The 19406-nt window shown below is 45.7% G+C and overlaps 1 protein-coding gene and 1 long non-coding RNA gene across 2 annotated transcripts in view; one reads left to right on the top strand and one right to left on the bottom strand.

Annotated features, from left to right (window-relative positions):
- Window positions 1–10131, bottom strand: part of NFATC2 (nuclear factor of activated T cells 2) — a 135299-nt gene extending 125168 nt beyond the window's left edge. Inside the window, exon 1 of the mRNA XM_073309388.2 lies at window positions 9822–10131. The gene's annotated coding sequence lies outside the window, so the exon portion shown is untranslated. The remainder of the gene's footprint in view (window positions 1–9821) is intronic.
- On the top strand, window positions 3645–7330 carry LOC140897089 (uncharacterized). Its single transcript, XR_012154679.1, has 3 exons — window positions 3645–3759; window positions 5873–6036; window positions 6343–7330. It is a non-coding gene; the product is annotated as an uncharacterized LOC140897089 (long non-coding RNA).
- Window positions 10132–19406: the final 9275 nt, after the last annotated feature.

The raw sequence follows: 19406 nt of genomic DNA, 5'->3' as shown, positions 1-19406 counted from the left end.
GCTTAATCTGTAGCAAGGGAGATTTAAGTTAAATATTGGGAAAACTTTCTAACTAAAAGAGTAAAGTTCAGGAACTGGGTTCCAAGGGAGATTGTGGAATCCCCATCATTGGAGGTTTTTAAGAACAGATTGGACAAACACCTGTCAGGAATGGGTTTTTTAAAACATTTTAAAACTAAGAGTTTTACTTGGTCCTGCCTCAGCACAGGGCACTGGACTTGATGATCTCACAAGGGCCCTTCCAGTCCTTCATTTCTAAGATGCTATGAGAAAGTGCTGGATAAATGCATGGATTAGCTCTGATCAGAGGTGTCCAAACTTTGTCCACCTGGAGACTATATTGGCAACTTTCCAGGAATCTGACAGCTATGCCTAACGTATAAAAATGGGTTAGATTCCAGCTGCTCACAGAGCTGCAGCACACAGAGTGACTATAGATCTCATAGGACAAAGACGGAATATCACCTTCTGGGACTAGTAGTCTTCACAGGCTGCAATTCCATATTAAAGAAACAGTGGATACATTCTGTAACTATGCAGGCTGCATTCTACCCAACAACATATTGTTTTTGCTAGAGATAGTCCCAATCCACTAAATATGGATCTGAACTCTTGCCCAAATACCAGGAATGTTTGGCTCCACCAACCTAGTTGAGATCATGATAGAAATAACTGCTAGCTGCAAAATTCGGGTCAGATTATTGCTTTGGCTTCTGAGCACCTCCAAAGGCTGAGGGATTTTGATTCAGACCCATTTCTAACTTTCACCAAAGGTAGTCTCAAGCCATCAGAGGGAATAAAATGTCAGAAATAGTTTTAAGTTTCTGCTGTTGTGGCTACATATCTTACAAAATACTGCCTACAGTACAGTTGTTAATAATTATCAGTGCAGACATATGCAGGATAAAACTAGAATACTTGAATAGCCTGTGGAATCTTCAGTTGAATATACATACTCCAAGACAGCATCTAGCAGCCCCTGAATAACTTTAAACCAGCCTCGTCTTCTAATACAGCGTGACAAATACTTCCCAATATTCATTTTCTACCTAGAGCTGCAGTGATTTATGAAGGCAAAGAACAAACTGTAGAACACAATGTCCAAACATCATTAATGGGTTAGTTTGTTGTGGTGGATCTCAACCTTTCCATAGCAGACCACCTTGTCGATGTGAGGATCCTCCACTAACTTAGATGGGACTCATTCTCATTTACCAACATTGGAAGAGCAGGGTGGTCCTGATCCCTGACATCTGGTCGTGATCCAGCTGGGGTTCATAACTCTCAGACTGAGAACCTCTGACTTAGAGTTGCCTCATATTTTTGTGAAAGCCATTTTCATGAGCCAGAGAGGTGCATTGAGATCTTAAAGCAAGATCTGTCCTTTCAGCGTTAATAGAAATTGTAGCCATTTATGCCTATAGCAACCTCTACATGGAACATGACTGCAAATACACGGTTTGCATACTGCCATTTTGGGGAACTGGTAAATTTTTCACATAGCTCGATCAGTGCTTGACTTTGGAAGGGCTTTATTCTAATAAACTTGGAAAAGTATTTGGTACTCAACTACCTATGTACAACAGGACCAGGAGTCTATAAATAAAGGGAAGAAACAGCAGTAAAAACAGATTTTCTAATGTCATAGAAACTGATATTAAAATGATAATGAAAATATTTTTCAATTTGAAAGCCTTACGCAGATCCAAGTTTATTATTCACTGTGGCATCATGTTCAATTTTCACCTCATATCTAGGCTTGGAAGGATTAGGTTTTTTTTAAAACAGTAAATGTCAGCAAACATCCATTTCACACACAAACTGATGAAAAATATTTCCATTGATAAGAAAAATGCTACTTGAGAACGTATAAGAGTTTGATTTAAGAATGTTTACTTTGTATATTTTGACATGTGATTTGACAAATTGTATTTTAACAGTTATAAAGCTTTAACTTTCTGAATCTCAGCATCTCCTATCTGTGATGCTAGCAGAGCAGGTGCCAGCTTGTGCCAACATCCCCATGTCTCAGCTGAACACTGACAAATACTCAGCTGGCATCAGTTTGGCTCATCTGTGTGTCAGTATTGTTAAAATAGGTATTCGAATGATAAGAATGTGTTTAGGGTTTAGACATTAGACTTTATTGACTGCTTGGGAGTTGTTGCATGCATCAATCTCACTCATAACATCCATATCCCATACTGTAAGGTAATATTTGAGCAGTTGTATTGGGAGTCTCTCTGACTATGTAAATCACCAGGCATGAGAGAGACATTAACTAGTGTGAAGTGCTGAACTCCAACAGGAGGTGTTACTCCCTTCCCAAAAAGAAAGGTCCAGTGATACCGGATGGACAATTGTGGAACGTTGCAACTGGAATTTTCCTATGTGCCATCGATAAATGGACAAAATACTTTTGGTGTTATTCTGCTTCCTCTCTGTGAAGATGAGTCATGCAAGGGATTTGTCCCATCAGCTGAGCTTTGCAACCAAAAGCTTGTGGGATGAAGAGAATAAAACCCCTAACAAGAAGGAACTGATTATACTGCTTGGACTCTGGAGAGCAAGGTGTTTCTAGGCATAAACAAGAGATCCCCAGCTGCTCAGCCTGGGTTAGCCCTCAAGGACATATAGTGATTGCTGATTATAGAAGCTTCTATTATCTTTTGAAACTTAAGATTGTAACACATTTGTGTTTCTATGTTTACCTGCTTCAACCTTGTAAATAACTTTCATTTCCTTTTCTTAGTTAATAAATTGTTTGAGAGCTTATTATAGGATTGGCTACAAGTGTTGTCTTTGGAGTGAGATCTGAAGTGAAATTGACATGTGGTAAGTGACTGGTCCTTTGGAACCGGGAGTAACCTGAATATTGCTGTGATTCTTGGTGTAAAGGACCAGCTATCACGAAGGCATGCTTACCTGGAGGGTGACATAACTCAGAGTACCGGAGGGGACTGTCTATGACCCCATGTTAAGATTGTTATAGTGCTTGAGGAGTTTACACTTGACAATTGGTTGGTGAAATGTAAGTATAGCCCTCACAACCAATTTTGGGTTTGTGCCCTGGTTCCTAACAGTCTGTCCTGAGGTTGGTTCTCATGCTCTAGAGTCACTGCGGGCAGCGTTATGTGGTCATTAAATAATTATTGTCTGTGTGACACTGTACCTCAGGGGAGCACCCCAAAACTGCCATATTCATCATTTGTATATAATTGTGATATTTCAGATAAAGCATGCCATGTGAGGTATCATTGGAAAGGTTATGATCCACTGAAACCCACTGTTGCCTCTAAATATGTATATCATTAATGCATATGAAGTTATGAGAATTGTGTTATATGATTGTCACTAAAATATGCTGTGGATTTGGGAAGTGCCCAGATACTAGCTCCCCAATGACAATAACCGGGGGATAGCCAAACCCCGGGTGGATGTCAAAACAACCATCAACAGCCACTGTTCAGCAAGGAAGTCACAATTCAATGACTCACTTGCACAAGGCTATACCGGGGAATCGCTCAACCTTGCCTGGTGACTCAACAATGCCCATCAGACTTGCCTGGACTCGTATTCTCCAGCACATGGACTAAGGGTATAAAACAGAACACAGCGGCCACATGCTTGGCCTTTTCTCCTCCGCCCACCTATGCTGCAAGCAACAAGGACGCTGAGAAGACTGATGACTTCAACAGAGGAGACTGGTCCAGGTTTAAGAGACAGACGTGTATATTAAGGACTGTAAGATCCAATGGGGTGAGAACATTGCTTAATCTAAATTGGTCTAGTGTGATAAGAATTAAGGTTTAGACTGCGTACTTATATTTTCTTTTGCTCTGACTTTTAGCTTATCACTTAAAATCTATCTTTTGTAATCAATAAACTTGTTTTACTATTTATCTTTACCACTGAGTTTGCCTGAAGTGTTTGGTAAGACTGGTGTCAGACATGCCAAAGCCATGGAAAAAATTGGGCTTGTTTTGGGCTTAATTGGCTTGTGAGTTGCTTGTTGGCTAGTTTTTGGCTTGTAGCTTGTTGCTTCTTTTTTTTTGATCGGCTCCCAGCAAGCAGGGGCAAGAGTGGGGCAAGCAGGAGTAAGGGGGGGAGAGAGTCACGGGTGCACAGCAGGCCCACCACAGTCCCAGACTGCACACGAGGGGATCTAATCACATAGAGTGTTGGGGTTCTTAGGAATTGGCTTGTTTTGGCCTTGTTTTGAAATGGGATTAGCTTGATTTTTGGCTTATTGTGAAAGTCAGGGTGCTTATTTACTGTGTGAAAGTTGGCAACTGTGGCTAGTGTATGTCCACTTTCCATTGATGAAACTTGCATTGCTCAAGAAGGGGTCTTAAACAGTGCAAGATGGTATATTCCTGAGGTACAAGGCTGAGAGCTGGGGGATATGGCTGGTGCCTTTCTCAGTGTGATTCATGAGTGGCTCTGGGAGCATTCATGCAATCTAGCTGGGTGTGGGGCTCCACATGCAGTTGTGCTGAGTGATAACAGGGCCTGGAGGGGTTTGCTGTTTGTCACTAGCAGGAAAGCATTGTGAGAGACAGCCCAGGCTGGAGAGTTAAGGGGGCACAGCGGTCCCAGAGTCCCAGGCTGCACCCCAGGGATCCTGTCCCGGTCTGAGCCCCCTAGTGCTTGACCTGCGCCATAATTTCCCCAAACCATGAAAATTGAAATTGATAAAAATAAAATGCTTAAAAATAAACACTGATATTAACCATCAAAATTATTTAAAAAATAAAAATTGAATTCTGCCAGGCCTAGTCAGTGTTATGCCAGAACTTTACACACTATCATGGGTTGTATCAAACCATGTGTCTTCTCAGAAAAATGCAACTGATCAAAATATATACCAAGCTCAAGCAAATTTTAGACAATTTTCTGAAAGAGGTTTTGATTATATTAATTTTTATGTAGGCCAGGTTAGCTTTAGTTTATATTTATTTGAGGAGGAAAAAAATACTGGACCAGCAATGTACATGTGAACCTTTTTCTTAAAACAAACAAACAAACAAACAAAAATTAAAGGTAGAGAAGAAACATATAAAAGATATGGCACTTACATATCATCTTAAAACAAAAACAAAACACAACTGGTAGTTCCAGTGGTGTCTGTGGCATGCATTAGGAGCCTAAAAGTTACAAGTGGATTTTATCCAAGCTCTTAAAAGTGAGCTCTTTGGGTCCTGACTCCAAATGACTAGTTTGGGGTTTGTTTGTTTTTCAATAAAGAGAAGAAAAGGGGGGAAAGAATGTTATTCCTAGTAAGTTCTTTTAAAACAAGCACAAGCACTCATTTTTGGGGACAGCTTGAGTCAGATATTACCCCCCAATTTCAGACTCAAAGTGGTTTGGCAAGAAAAGCCAATGGAAAAATTGCTCATAATGTCCACGTTCCCATTAAATTCTACAGTTTGCTCTGCAAACCAATGGAATGTACATATCATAGTAAAAAAAAAAAAAAAAAAAAGACCAATAGTGGAAAAGAAGCTCTAAGACATTATTATCCCTGGCCCGTCCCAAGAGTGAAGCATATAAAAAGAATCTTCTGGTTATGGCAGCTTCGTGTCCACATCTGTGAATGGGATTTCTTTGCCATAGGAAAGACTTTGAAAATGAATGACTATTTGAGGACATTCAGCTCCAGGTCAGTCTCCTGGCAGCCCTTCTCCTTAGGGCATAACCACAAAAAGAAGGGAGAATCCCATTTCAAACATATAGGGCTACCAACCAGTGTTGTGTAAGATTTGTAAGGATGGATGTTTTGGGAAGTTTGGAATTGTCACTGGCTTCAATGCAGCCCAGTAACTGAAAGTCCTTAACATTTTATGGTTGTTTGTCCTTGTCTGTGAAATAGTCTTGGTGATCTCAGACCAATCCCTACTGGACTGATGGCTACTCGTGAAAAACCACTACCGTGATTGGCATCCTTGTTGCCATTCACAACAGAGGCCAAGCAGGGATCAAAAGAGTGAGGACGCTGAAGTATCTTCTCACCCATAGAGCTGGTTCACGAGTGAGGTAATACTTTCATTGACCATTCTGTACCTACTCTGTGAACAAACAGGGTCTGCAGCCAGACCTAGCTTTTACAAACCCTTATTTTGTGGCATTATAGTAACATGATAGAAAGACTCATGCACCACAAATTCCTTATATTTTGCATCTGATGAAGTGGGTTTTAGCCCATGAAAGCTTATGCCCAAATAAATTTGTTAGTAATGACATGGTGCAAAATACCCTAAAACCCACTTCATCAGATGTATCTAATGAAGTGGGTTTTAGCCCATGAAAACTTATGCCCAAATAAATTTGTTTGTCTCTAAGGTGCCACAAGGACTCCTAGCTGTTTTTGCTGATACAGACTAACATGGCTACCACTCTGAAATGTGTCATTACTGTGGCTTAGTGCTGCTCTTCTCCCTTTGGGCTACTACTCTATGGAGTTGATGGACAGCAGGATTACAACATCAGGGATGAATCAACCAAACATCAGCCTCCCCTCTTCTCTCCTCCCACCTACTGGTGCCCCAGTGCTGGGAGTGGCTTCAGTGAGAGTTTTGTCTGCATGAAGAGTGCAGGGGTTGGACCCAAGATTTAATCTCTCCTTGAGCAGCTGAGGGTAAGTAGTGTAAATACACTACATTGCTGCTTTGTTTACTGAGGTTCCCATGTTTAATCTGAAAACCCCAAACTTTAATTTCATTGCCGGCTTTCCATGGACAACCTCCAGCTCAAAGCTGAAGAGAGAAGAGAATTTCCTCTGGGATTTTTGACAGCCATGAGAAATTACAAGAGATGCATACTAATGCAAGGGAACTTGCTTGCTGCCATCCAAGTGCCTCAGGTGGCTGTTAGATACGTAGGCACAGGAGCTGATTTCCCAAAGCAGGTGGCAATGTGACCTGCCAACAAACAAAGGAGCAAGAAGAAACCTTCCATTTCCCCCTCTTCTTTTATATTTGCAGCAAATTAGCATGCTGGAAAGCAGATGGGGAAAAGGAGAGGTAGAGATACATTTAGGGGTGAAGTAAGGGCAACAGGGCTGCATAGGAGAAGGGGAAGGGCCCTGTAGGTACTTATAGCTGGAGAAAGTGTGGGTTGTGTGTGCAGTTGGAAAAGGGGCAGGGAGGGCCTGCTCCACAGCCCAGTGGAGTCAATAGGAGTCTTTGCAGGGACTTCAGTGAATTTTGGCTCAGGGCCTGTGTGTTCAGGAGCGTGTTTTAGCAGGTGTCTTCTGGGCCATCACATCTGCTTTAAAAAACAAACAAACGAACGAACAAACAAACAAACCAAAAACAGGCACCAGCAATAAGCCTCCAAAGAAAACCCTTTGCTACCGCGCCCCCAGCTGGCACCGCTTCGGCTGGCGTTCCCACGCCCGTCCTTCGAGCTGGCCGTACCTACTGCTCTCAGGCTGGGAACAGATGAAAGCAAACAGTGATCGCGGACAACACACGTCGGCATCGGAGCATTTTAAGCAGCAGCGTGTTTGCCTTTGAGAAGGGGGAGCGGAGCCGTTTGCGGGCCTCCAGTCTCCCTCCCGCACTTAAAACCCCCAACCCCCCCCCGCCCCGCCCCCCTTGACAGGGAGCAGGGGAGGGGCTCGCCCTCTGCTGTGAATGCGGAGCCGCGCTCCAGGCTCGGACTCCCCGGCCCGGCCAGTGCCGCGCGTCCCCCCCTCGCCCGGCTCCGCGCCCAGCCCGCGCCGCTCTCCTGCTGGTGGGCCAGGCCACGGCGCCTCTGTGAGTCACCCCCCTCCGCCAGCGCGGCCAGCGCCTCTCCGGGAGGAGGGGAGAGGCGGCTCCGAAGGACGGATCCGCGCCGCCCCAGAAGGGGTGGCGGCTGGGCTTGACAGTGGGTCTAGTCCATGGCAAAGAGCCCCCCCCCCCTCCCGCCCCAAAGTGGCTGCTTTCGTCACCAGCGCACGGGGCCATCTAAACCGAGCCACTCAATCCGCGCTCGAGGCCGGTTCCTTTCTCCGGGGCGCAGGTTTCCACGGGGTGCGCCCACGCTCGGCTTTCCTCGGGAGACTCGCCCGCGGCCCTCGTGTGCCGACGGCTGCTTTGCGAAGCCGAGCACAGAAAGGAGTCGCCCAAATACAGCCGTGTCCGCTGGTCGGCCTCTGCCAAGCAGTGGGGATTTTTGCAGCAAGCGGGCCACGGCTTGAGAGGGGTTTGAGGCACTTCCACGGCAGGAAACGGGGGGGATTTCGTGACGTTCAGACTAGATTAATCACCTGGCGCTAGTTTATATTGAGCCGCTAGTGCCTTAGCCCCTCACGAACTCGGTTACCGCGACAAGTCACGATCGGGCCCAGAGACATGAGTCTCTGTGAAACTAACGTGCTTCATTTCCAGAGCTGGGCGCTTCCTTGGGCGAGACAGCAGTTAACTTTCCTAGACCAGGGTCTGCTCCTCTCCGCTGGTTTTCCTGCCAACACGTTACCGCTTCAGCGGCTACCGCTCCGCATGCGAGTGTTTTTATCTAATCCGGATTACTCACACCCTCCTTCGCTCTCCCATATACACGTACACAGGAGACTCACCAGAGAGGCTGGCCCTGAGCTGGGAAAGCCCTGAGCGCCGTTTGTATTGAATCAGGCGGCTAGTAGTTGCAAAAAGGAGGGACGATCTTTTCTAGAGAGCTCTGTGTCCTCTAAACAGCTGCTAGGCTCAAGCCACGCCAGCGCCTGTGCCTATTGCCCGGTCCCCGCCCCCTCTCCCATGTCCCGCACGGATAATTACTGCCTAGCCCTGCGGTTCCCCTGGGGGGAGGAAGAGACGCGGGTTCAACCTTTCTGCAATCTACACAGCCAGGCTGTCCCACGCCTCCGAGCCCCGGTAGAGCTTGGCACGTTCAAAGCCTCCAAGCTCTTTTGTGAAGCGAGAGAGGAAAAAATCTCAGCTGGGCTCGGTGAAATTGCAGTTTTCTTCTCCCACAGCCCGGCCACGCCGAGCGCAAATCCCATCTTCATGACACCAAGCAGGCTCCTCCCCCACACGGCTCCCTTAACCCTTCCTTCGCCCCCCCTGGGGAACCCTCCCCGCGCCGCTTTCCCTGCTCCGAGGTGGGCTTGTGGTTTTTAAAGCCACCCTCCGGGCGCACGCGTTAGCAAAAAGGTCCCAGGGATCGTGCAGTTCAGAGGCGATCCCAACTCCCAGTCGCCCAGAGGCTGCCCCCTGCACCAACGGGAAATAAACAGAGCCGAGTGCATTCAATCAGCTCTAAGGTAAATTCTAGGTTGGGCGTACACGATACTTAAACCAAATGATAACACGGTGCGCATCACACTGGAAACCCGAGGGGAGGCATATAGAAAAATGAAAGGGAAAGGAAAGACAAATGAAGGATTACCTGTCCGCTTGGTTATTGGAGATTATAGCAACATCAAACATGAACCAGCCCAAGAACTATTTTGTTACTTTAAAAAATTGCACATAAACCATGGAAACCCCAGCCTGTAAGAGGTAAATTAAGGGTTAATCACACAAGGGGTTAGTAAGCAAGACTCCTCTGATGATGAAAGTCCCCCTGGCTGAGTTTTTACAGGAGATCTGTTTAGACAAATTTTGATCGCCTGTCCCGGAGCTCTTCAAACCAAGCCTGAAAGTTTCTGTACCTTCCACAGGCGAGGTTCTAGCAGTGGAAAACTTCCTACCTTGAGATCCTTGAGCTGAGCTTATTGGAGCAGAAACACACAAACACTGAACATTGCAGCTGGCCCTTAGGAAAGATCTACAAAGAAGTATCTGAAGGAATATAGAGAGCGCGCGCGAGACAGCATAGAATTGTGAGGACCCTACCTTGATCCATAGACCTCATGATGTGGTGGTAATGTACCAGCCTGCAGGCAGCTTCTCTCTGCATTAGGAATTTTTTAAAAATTACTCAGTGGCAGTGGGGAAAAAAATCTTCTTTAAACCATATTCAACCCAGGCTGCCCGAAGAGAGGCAACCCCCGTTGCTTGCCTGCCCTTGGTGGCGTTGGGGGTGCAAAGCGGGATCCGAATCGGGCTGAGTGTGTTCCTGAAGTGAAGTCAGTTCTCTGCTCTGAGATGTGGGTTACTAGAGAGGGAAAGGCCACTTCCTTCCCTGCTCCGAGTGTTTATAGTCTTTGAATGCTGTAAAATAACGGGATTCCCTCACTGTTTCCTCCTGTTTATCCCAGTGCCATGGAAACCCCTGGATCGCCTCCATCTCCCAAACTGAGGGCTTTCCTGCAAACTTCACACTCAGGAATCCATGACGTCTCCCAGCTCCGGGCCAAGGCAGCTCTGTGGCTTTTCTCAGTCTGCAGCACAAGCACTTAATTGTTGAGCCGAAAGTTACAGAGCGAGAGAGGAATATGGGTGATGTTACAAATCCCAGTGTGTGTGTTTTTAAACAAAACTTGCAGGCACTGCAAAAGCTTTCAAAGCAACGGGGCTTCTGTGCAGCTTTCTCTCTTCCCAGCCGAGAAGCTTAAGCTGCTGCTTTTTTACCTTTTCCATAAAAACATTCAGAAAACTCAACTTCCCGTCTCTCATTTAAAGTCCTTGAATTTTGCCAGCGCCCTAATAATATCCATCTTGTTATTGGCACAGGCTTTAGCTCCTCATTGGCACTGGCTCGATCCTTCAGTCAATAAATATGGCTAGTGTCATTTCACAAATCTCTCTCTGTCTCTATTTTTAGATCTGTGTCTGTGTGTGTGGGCGGGGGAGGGGGGAGCAGCCCCATGGATTTCCATTGATACACGTGGATCTTAGCAAGAATGAAATAGCCAAGGAAGCCTCTGAAACCAAGACAACCTCTGTATGTTTACACGGACTATATATAAACAGGAAAATAAAGTAAAAGAAAACAGGAAAATAAAGCCCAAGATGTCATGACCTTGTTGGTGGCTTACAATGTATAGTTTTCACTGTTATATTAACAGGCTTCCCTGGGTTCTTTAATGGGAATTAGAGCCTACACTCAGATGGCATTTTTTTTCCCATAAGAGATCAAGAGTTCAGAAATCAAAAGTGCTTAATGTGCAGGTTGCCACCCTCCCCCGGTGTTTGTCTCTAATCCAATCAAGCAGTGAAATGTACATTAAATACAAGTTGCTGCCGAGGTCAGATAGAATTGTGGGTAGCAATAGAGAGTGAGTCACTTTTTTTGCAGATGGACTTGGACTTCACTTGCCTGGAGGGCTGGCTGGCACCGGCGGGACATTTCCATTTTTCACTCTCTCAGTCCCACATCGACTCGAAGGAGGTGTCACAATCAAACTTTCTGCTGCTCTAGTTTGTTGTCTTGCAGGCTAGCAACTGCCGGCAGGCCAGGGAAACAAGCACACCTCACTTTCCTAGCCTTTGTCATTTTTGGACCCACTCAGGCGGAAATACATGGTACCTTCCTCAGCCCCATTAGTGTCTGTTATGTAACCTACGACTTCCACTGAACTCTCAAAGCACCTAGCAGTGAGCATGAGAGGCAGGGAGTCTGGGCCACCATTGGGGAATCCATCTTAACTTCATTCAATTAAGGTGCACCAAGTTTATAGAATCAGAGATTCAGAAGGCTGGTACTGTATGTTCTGCAGTTGCTTGAGGATTAAGGCTGTGTCCCCACAGGGAACACCTGGGGACTTCCCATTGTTTCCTTCAATTCTCCACACATTCATTTTTTTAAGCTTGTCGTGCTCAGTTTCAAGTCACTTACTCAGTGCCCTGAATGCAACTATGAACCTAGCCACTGAAACGATCACTGTTTTAATAAAGGACTGAAGGAGAAGGAGGGAAACACTGTTCGCAGGGAAGCCATGAAGAAACAAAATGGCATCCAGATTTATTGTCCCACACCAACTTGATAATTCTAGACAGAATGAAGTAAAACTGTTTTATGAGCACAGATCCTTCTCAAAAATGTTAGCATCTACTTCATCATTTGGGCAGGGCCTATGCGGCCATCAAAGTACTCCTAGCAACAAATACTTGTCTCAGCATCACATTATACTTCCCTATTGACCCCATTTTCCCTAAGATTAGTTTCTGCTCCTTTTAATGGATTTTTTTTTAGTTGTGTTTTTCTTAGAATGTTTAACACGAAGCTTCAAGACAAACTCTTGTTCTCCAAGTGAAGTCAGTGCTTGATCCGCTGATCACATTCATTGCCCCTTGAATTAAATACTGGTGTGTCAGCCCGTTTTGTTTGTGTGCTTTGATTTTTATTTCCTTGTATGCGAGCTGATAATAACTGTGCTCTGTCTTCCAAGAAGGGCAACATTATTGCCTTAAACCCAAACCCCAACTCTCTTCCTAGCACTTCGGGTTGGATCCCACCATTACTAGCAATGAGACATCTCAGCAGAAAGGAGGTGAGTGTCTATAATTAGTATTGAGGTGAGGGTAAGAGGTTGATGAAAGTGACCAGCTGGAGGAGGGGGTGGGAAGGGGATCAGAGGGGAGCAGTGAGGTACGTGTGACCAGAGAGAGAAGAACAGCTGGGGTGTATGAGGGCAGGAGTGAATGGCCTGCCAGAAGGTATCCCAGAGTGAGTGGAGAATGGGCTGCTGCCCTGGTGGAAAGCTTCGCCTCATCCTTGACCACACACTGCATAATAATCTGGGGAGCAGTCACAGCTCAGTGGTTATGGCACACAGGTTGGCTTCCCCAGGCTGGACAGTCTAAAAATACAAATGTCTTTCTTTTAATAGCTCAGGTTGATGGGTTCCAGCTTGTTCACAAGACGGAGTTTTCCTAAAATATCTCCTTGTACCAGTTTTTTCCAACTTAAAAATGCTGAATCCTGCTACCAAAATTAAACTCAGTGAAAAATAAAAAAAATAAAAAAAAAAAGCAGAAGAGCAGGGCTGGCAGCTGTCTCTGTAATGCTAGCATTCCCCACACCAGCATCTGACACAACTGTAAGATTTCCAAGGCTTTTGGAGAGTTCAGCGAGAGAATTGTGTCCTCCATTGGCTCCAACTCCACAGCTGAGTTAAACTTTCCTGATGGAACCTTTTCTCCATCTGGCTTCTGCTACTAGAGATTTGTGAGTGACTATGGAGAAGCAGGGGATAGTTCAGATGTTATATAACTGTACAGACTCGAAGAGGGGGTAGAGACTTTCCCTAGAAACGAGAGATTTTTATATATATAGTTACTTTCAACTTCCTTTTCAAAGGAAGGCCAAATACCTCCCTCTTTCCTTTGCTTTCTAATTTTGGGATCACTAAGGGATTCTATTTTTGTAGGAAAGGAGACAATAACTATTTATTCCTCTTCATTAGAATATTCCCTCTTTTTTTGAGCAGCACCTTCAAGACCAAATTCTTTCCCCTCCACAAAAATACCACTTTTCCCATCTTAACATGGCTCATCCCCAGAGATCTGCAAACCTAGGGCAGAATTTTGAAAAGTGACTCATGATTGTAGAGGACACCTTAGAGGGGGCCTGATTTGCAGAGTGCTTTAAAGACAAGACCCTTGAAGCATCTGAATTTGGGCTTCCCTGACCTGAAGCACTAAAGCACTAAAACCTTGGCTAGAGCGGCTCAGCTGTGCCTGTGTTACTAAATTATTGATCACAATTATCCTGAGCAGAATTTGTTCCTTAATTTCAATTGGGATTAATATTTTCAGCCAATGAAATGTAACTAGAAGGCACTCTTGGGAGAGCAGGGCAACTCTCCTCTCATAACTACACTGAAATCTTAGCTATTAAGGGATAAACTGCTGTGTAAAATCACCCTGCCTTACAAGTAATAGCACATATCATAATCAACACAACTTTATACATCTTCCCTACAAGCTGTATCTTGAAACCCCTGTTGGAAAGTTAAGCAGAGAAGGAGAAAAATGAAAAAGGTACAGAATAGGCAAGGGAGAAAGAAGCTTTGCAGGTAAAGTCTGAAATAAGCCAGAAAAGAGGCAGAAGGGTCCAAGAAGGATATTTTAGAGATCAGCAGCTGCAGAGGAGAAGGCTTTCACAGCAACAATCTCATCTCATCTCTGCCACCACACCAGTTAGAGAAGAGAATGTTTCAGACATAGTGAAACTCCATGTAAAGTAGAATGAAAGGTACTCAGATACCGGGGATAAGGACCTACATAAAACAGAAGAGACTAATAATTTCAATGTGCAGTGATATACAGCTTGCAACTGTAGTTGCAGGGCAAAATTCACTCCTCTGAGCAGCAACTAAGGAAGCTGTCAATGCAGTAGATGGATGATCGTGGAGCAGGTACACAAGGGGACTCTGCATCCTACAGAGCTTGGCTTCACACAAGTTCTGTACAGCTCAGCACATAGAAAGACTGTGGGAAGGATGGGTTTGACCATTAGGACTGTATATAGCTAGATCCAGTTCCACAAATGTTGCACTTGTTTTCCAAGTGAGTCTTAGCCCAAGGGACTCCAGCAACTGGAATAACAACTATGAAGAGGCTGTGGGCCTGCCTCGCTCACTGCCTGTAGGGTGGGTGAAGATTCCAGCCCACAAGCCTGACATTGGTTCCCCACCCAAAGTCCATTCACTTGAGCTTTGTGCCAGGAGTCCATGAGTGTGTGTAGACGGACCCTTAGAGTGTGAAGTTTATGTCTCTGTAAGAGTGTTCCACTGTACATGCTATTCTGCGTGATCTATTTATGTTTGGATCTTATTCTCTAGATCGGGGTGGCCAATCTGTGGCTGCAGAGCCACACGCGGCTCTTCAGAAGTTAATATGCAGCTCCTTGTATAGGCACCGACTCCGGGGTTCTGGTGCCAACTTTCCAATGTGATGGGGGGTGCTCACTGCTCAACCCCTGGCTCTGCCATAGGCCCTGCCCCCACTCCACCCCTTCCCTGAGCCTGCTATGCCCTCGCTCCTCCCACTCCCCCTTCAAGCCTCCTGCGTGACATGAAACAGCTGATCGGGAGGTGCAGGGAGGGAGTGGGTGGGGCTGCTGGTGGGAGGGAGGTGTTGGGAGCGTGGGGAGGGGAGCTCATGGGGGGCTGCTGATGTATTACTGTGGCTCTTTGGTAAATTCTGGCTCCTTCTCAGGCTCAGGTTGGTCACCCCTGCTCTAGTGGCCTTGTGTGTATAGATCATTGTTGCTTGCAGTTATTTTCTGGGTAAAGAATTTTCTTTTCTGTTTTCTAGAGGTTCTTATACCACACTCATCACCCTCGTGTCTGAGGGTCTTCCAGTAGTGCACTCAGCAATGTGACTAATACCTGGCAGCTGCTGTTTGTTCTCACGTCCTCTCCCCCGCAGGGAGAAGCCTGTAGGGGTGTGTCTTGTTTTGGTAAGTTTGGAGGGTTTTTGTTTTTTTTTAAATATACACGTTACTGTGTATTTGTGCTAGAAAAGGCAAAGTCAAAGGAACGTGCCTGGCTCTTGCAATGGAGGACGGTGAGATGTGTGACTAAGGTTTGTTATACACTGTCCTGTTCTTCCCTCCTCCCCCAAATTAATGTGCTGAGTAAACAGGGTTGAGTTTACAAAACTGCTCCCTGGGAAAGACTCCACAGTAGAACCCAGCGAGATCTGTATCATTACATTTGCAATACAAGGGAAAGATCATTTTTTTTCTCATGCTCTCTAAGACATCATGGCTTCCTGAGGATGTACTCTTAAGCCACTGCAGCAACTGCTATGGGTTTATCATAACAGTCTTCATGGAGATGTCTCCCTTTTCCATTTGTAAAAGTATTTCAGGCTCACAGTAACAATAGGCATTTCTGACAAAAGATCTTCATCCTTCCAAAGTAAATAATTCTCACTTGAACCTGCCATCACATGCAATACAGCACAGATAGTAAACTGAAATTGGTTAAGGCATTTCTAAAGTACCTAGTAGTGTCTAAGCACTGATTTGTACATGAAGGCCAGGTTTACACTAGGAGCACTTTACCAGTATAGGAATACTGCTATACCATACTGGCAAGGCACTCTTCATGTGGAAGCAGCTATGCTGCCAAAACTGATTTGTACCTGTATAGTAAAACCACCTGCCAGGAATGAAACAAGCTACTGTATATCGGGACAGGAGTAGGTTTGCCAGTATAGCTGCTTTCACACTAGGAACTTCTGCTGTCACAGCTATGGCGGAACAGCCTCATGACCGTGCATACAGTCTGCACACACAGTTACCTTTATTGTTTGTCTTCTCATTTGTGCATGCAATTGTCCGATTTGCACGTACAGCTGCAGGAACAACTCGTGAAAATTAGGCACATAATCGTATCTCAGCTTTCTGAAAATCTGCCCCCATATTTAGAAGTAAAAGCCAAAATAAACAGGTTGCAAAAACTGCAACCCACAATGGTTAAGGCTACTGAATGTCAGAAAGTGCAAATGCACTTCATTAATTAGACCAATGGCTAAGAGTGTTTGTGTGAGAGAATCTGATGTCTCAGAGGCACCCACAAGTTCCTGAATCATTTTAATATGAGGTACACACACAGACACAGAGCACATATTTTGGCAGCCTTCCCTGCCACTGTACTGAATGCTTGTTACTGTTGATTACACCAGAATATTATTCACCAAAATCACAATCTAGAACGGGCGGGCAAACTTTTTGGCTTGAGGGCTGCATTGGGTTTCTGAAATTGTATAGAGGGCCGCTTAGGGGAGGCAGTGCCTCCTCAAACAGCCAGGCATGGCCCAGCCCCCGCCCCCCATCCGACCCCCACTGCTTCTTGTCCCGACAGCCCTCCCCCGAGTCTCCTTTCCCATCTAACCCCCCGTTCCCTGACGGCCCCCCGGGGACCCCTGCCCCATCCAGCCCCCCCGCTGTCTGTCCCCTGACCGCCCCTGGACCCCCCACCGCTCCATCCAACTCCCCTCTCCTTCCTGACTGGCCCCGTCCGGGATTCCTGCCCCATCCAACCACCCCTTCTCCTTGACCACCCCCAGACCCCGTGCACCTGACTGCCCCCTGCTGCCCCATCCAACTCCCCCCTCTTTCCTGACGCCCCCCCCCAGGACCCCTGCTACATCCAACCAACCCTTCTCCCTGTCCCCTGATTGACCCCCGGGACCCCTGCCCCCATTCAATTATGCTGTTCACCCTCCGATCGCCCCCGACCACCCCCCGAACTTCCCTGCCCTCCATCCAACCCCCTGGCTCCCTGCCCCTTACCATGCTGCTGGAGCACTGGTGGCTGGCGGCACGGCTGCACCAGGACAGGCAGCCGTGCCGCGCAGCACAGAGCACTGGGTCAGGCTGCCCCAGGAGCTCGCTGCTCTGTCGCCCCGAACATTGTGCCAGCGGAGCAGTGAGCTGGGTCTGGGAGGAGGAGAACAAGGGAGGAGGGGCCGGGGACGAGCCTCCTGGGGCAGGAGCTCAGGGGCCGGGTAGAACGGTCCCGGGGGCTGTAGTTTGCCCACCCCTGATCTAGAACTACATCAGCACCTTACAGATCAGTTGGGAAAGATGCCACACTGACCCTGAAAGAGAGGCTTTTGAAACAAGGAAATTCTTCCTTTCAGTGTAATACACTAGATTATTCCACAATCTCCCATGGGAAATCATGGAAGCCTCTATTCAACTGAGACATTCAAACCTAAATTGGACCAACCACTAGAAATAATGGTGTAGGGAACAATCCTTCACGAACCATGAATTAAAGCCATGAATTAAGATGCTTGCTTCTTGCCAAAGGTATTTTATCTTGAAGATTATAAAACATTGGTTGAAAGTAGTGGTTTTCAACCTTTTTTCATTTGTGGACTCCTACAAATTTTCGAATGCAGGTGCAGACCCCTTTGTAAATCTTAGACATAGTCTGTGGACCCCTATGGGTCCGCGGACCACAGGTTGAAAACCACTGGTCTAAACTATGGTTCAGAGAACCAAGACAGCCAAATCAAGTAATGGCCCTGTTAGAATAATTAGGCTGGACATTAATCGGATTCACAGAGGCAGAGAGGTACTACTATTTTATTTAAAAGCAAACAAAAGCTATGTTTTACTACTAAACTAACTAAATGTATCTTCGTGCTTAAATCATTTTAACTACAGCCACAGGGTCAGATTTTGAGATTGTAGGCGTACAACTGTGCATATAAAGTACCTGGACAATTGTATTAAAGTCAGCTTCTTGGCCTCACTCTGCTCCCTCTCATCCCTAGCACTGGAGCACTAGCAGACTCATACTAGCAGACTCATACTAGCAGACTCATAGAGGCTCATACACCTCTTTCCCTGCAGTCCCTGGCATAGGGGACAAGGAGCAACTGGAGACCTATGAGCTTTGGCTACCTCCAGCTGATGTATAGCTAGCTCCTAGATAACCACAACCAGCTGGCTCAGTTTCGAGCAGCCCCTGATCTGCTCTAACCTGCACCAAGGGCGGGAGCTGAGCAGAGAATCAGGGATCCATAACAAGTTTCTTGAGAACCGCTCTTGCCCTGCTGCATTCAGTGGAAGCTGGATGTAGAAGGAAATCTGCCCCATATTTGTGATTGCAATTACTGGGATAGCTAGTCACATTTGCACATACAGTTACCCAATCTGCAGATTAAAACACAGTAGTTATACACACACATTAGTTGTACATTGTGCATGCACTGTTATAAATCTAAAATAGTGGGTGATCTAACCCATAAATCTTTATTTATTAATTCAGTGGAAATGTAAAGCGTATATAATTGAGTGATTTGAAGGGGCTCAAATGATTGGAGGTGATCGTGAATTGTTTTACTAGCTTTTTGTTTTATGAGATCTGGGTTCAAATTCTATGTAGTGTACAAATGAAAACTAAGGGGATGATTTTATCATTGTGTGCCCGCACCTTTCCCAAAACTACTGCACAGTTAGACCTACTTGCTCGCATCACTTCAAGAAAGGCTGAGAACTAGGTCTAGCAAGGGTGGGGCCAATCAGAACGGATGGGTGTTGGCAGAACTGTTGTAAGGAGTGCTTGAAAAGGGCAAACACCTCACAGAAAGCTAGTCTAGGCAAGACAGAAACGTAACAATACATGGCATCCTTTTATTTAGAAAATAAGGTGACAAAAAGATGGTTTGAAGTAGTACTGTAAGACGAGAGCGTTCTAAAGACAGTGACTTTCACTATGATGATAGCACTCTGCATTTTGCCACAATTTCAACTGCAGGCTGTACTTTACTTCCTGTCTAAACTGTGCACTCTTAAAGGTTGTGTTCTACCCCAGATCTGAAGTGATTCTTGCATGTAAGGTCAGATTCTATCCTATGATAGGAGTGGTGTTTATAAATGGATGGCATGGCTACAACAACACTGCATATAAGTGAATGATATCAGTTTCAATTACAGCTGTGTTGAATGTTGTCCATTATTAATAATTACAATGAATGAAGCAATTAAACACCTGTACAGTAGGTGTATGGGGATTGGTGTGGGGGGCACGACAACAAGGATGCAATTATTAGATGCAGCTTATGACA

The sequence above is a fragment of the Lepidochelys kempii genome, chromosome 13 (assembly GCF_965140285.1).
Source record: "Lepidochelys kempii isolate rLepKem1 chromosome 13, rLepKem1.hap1, whole genome shotgun sequence".
In the NCBI taxonomy this organism is placed as follows: Eukaryota; Metazoa; Chordata; order Testudines; family Cheloniidae; genus Lepidochelys; species Lepidochelys kempii.
The sequence above is the reverse complement of the archived record's forward strand: the minus strand, read 5'-3'. Positions and strand labels throughout refer to the sequence as shown.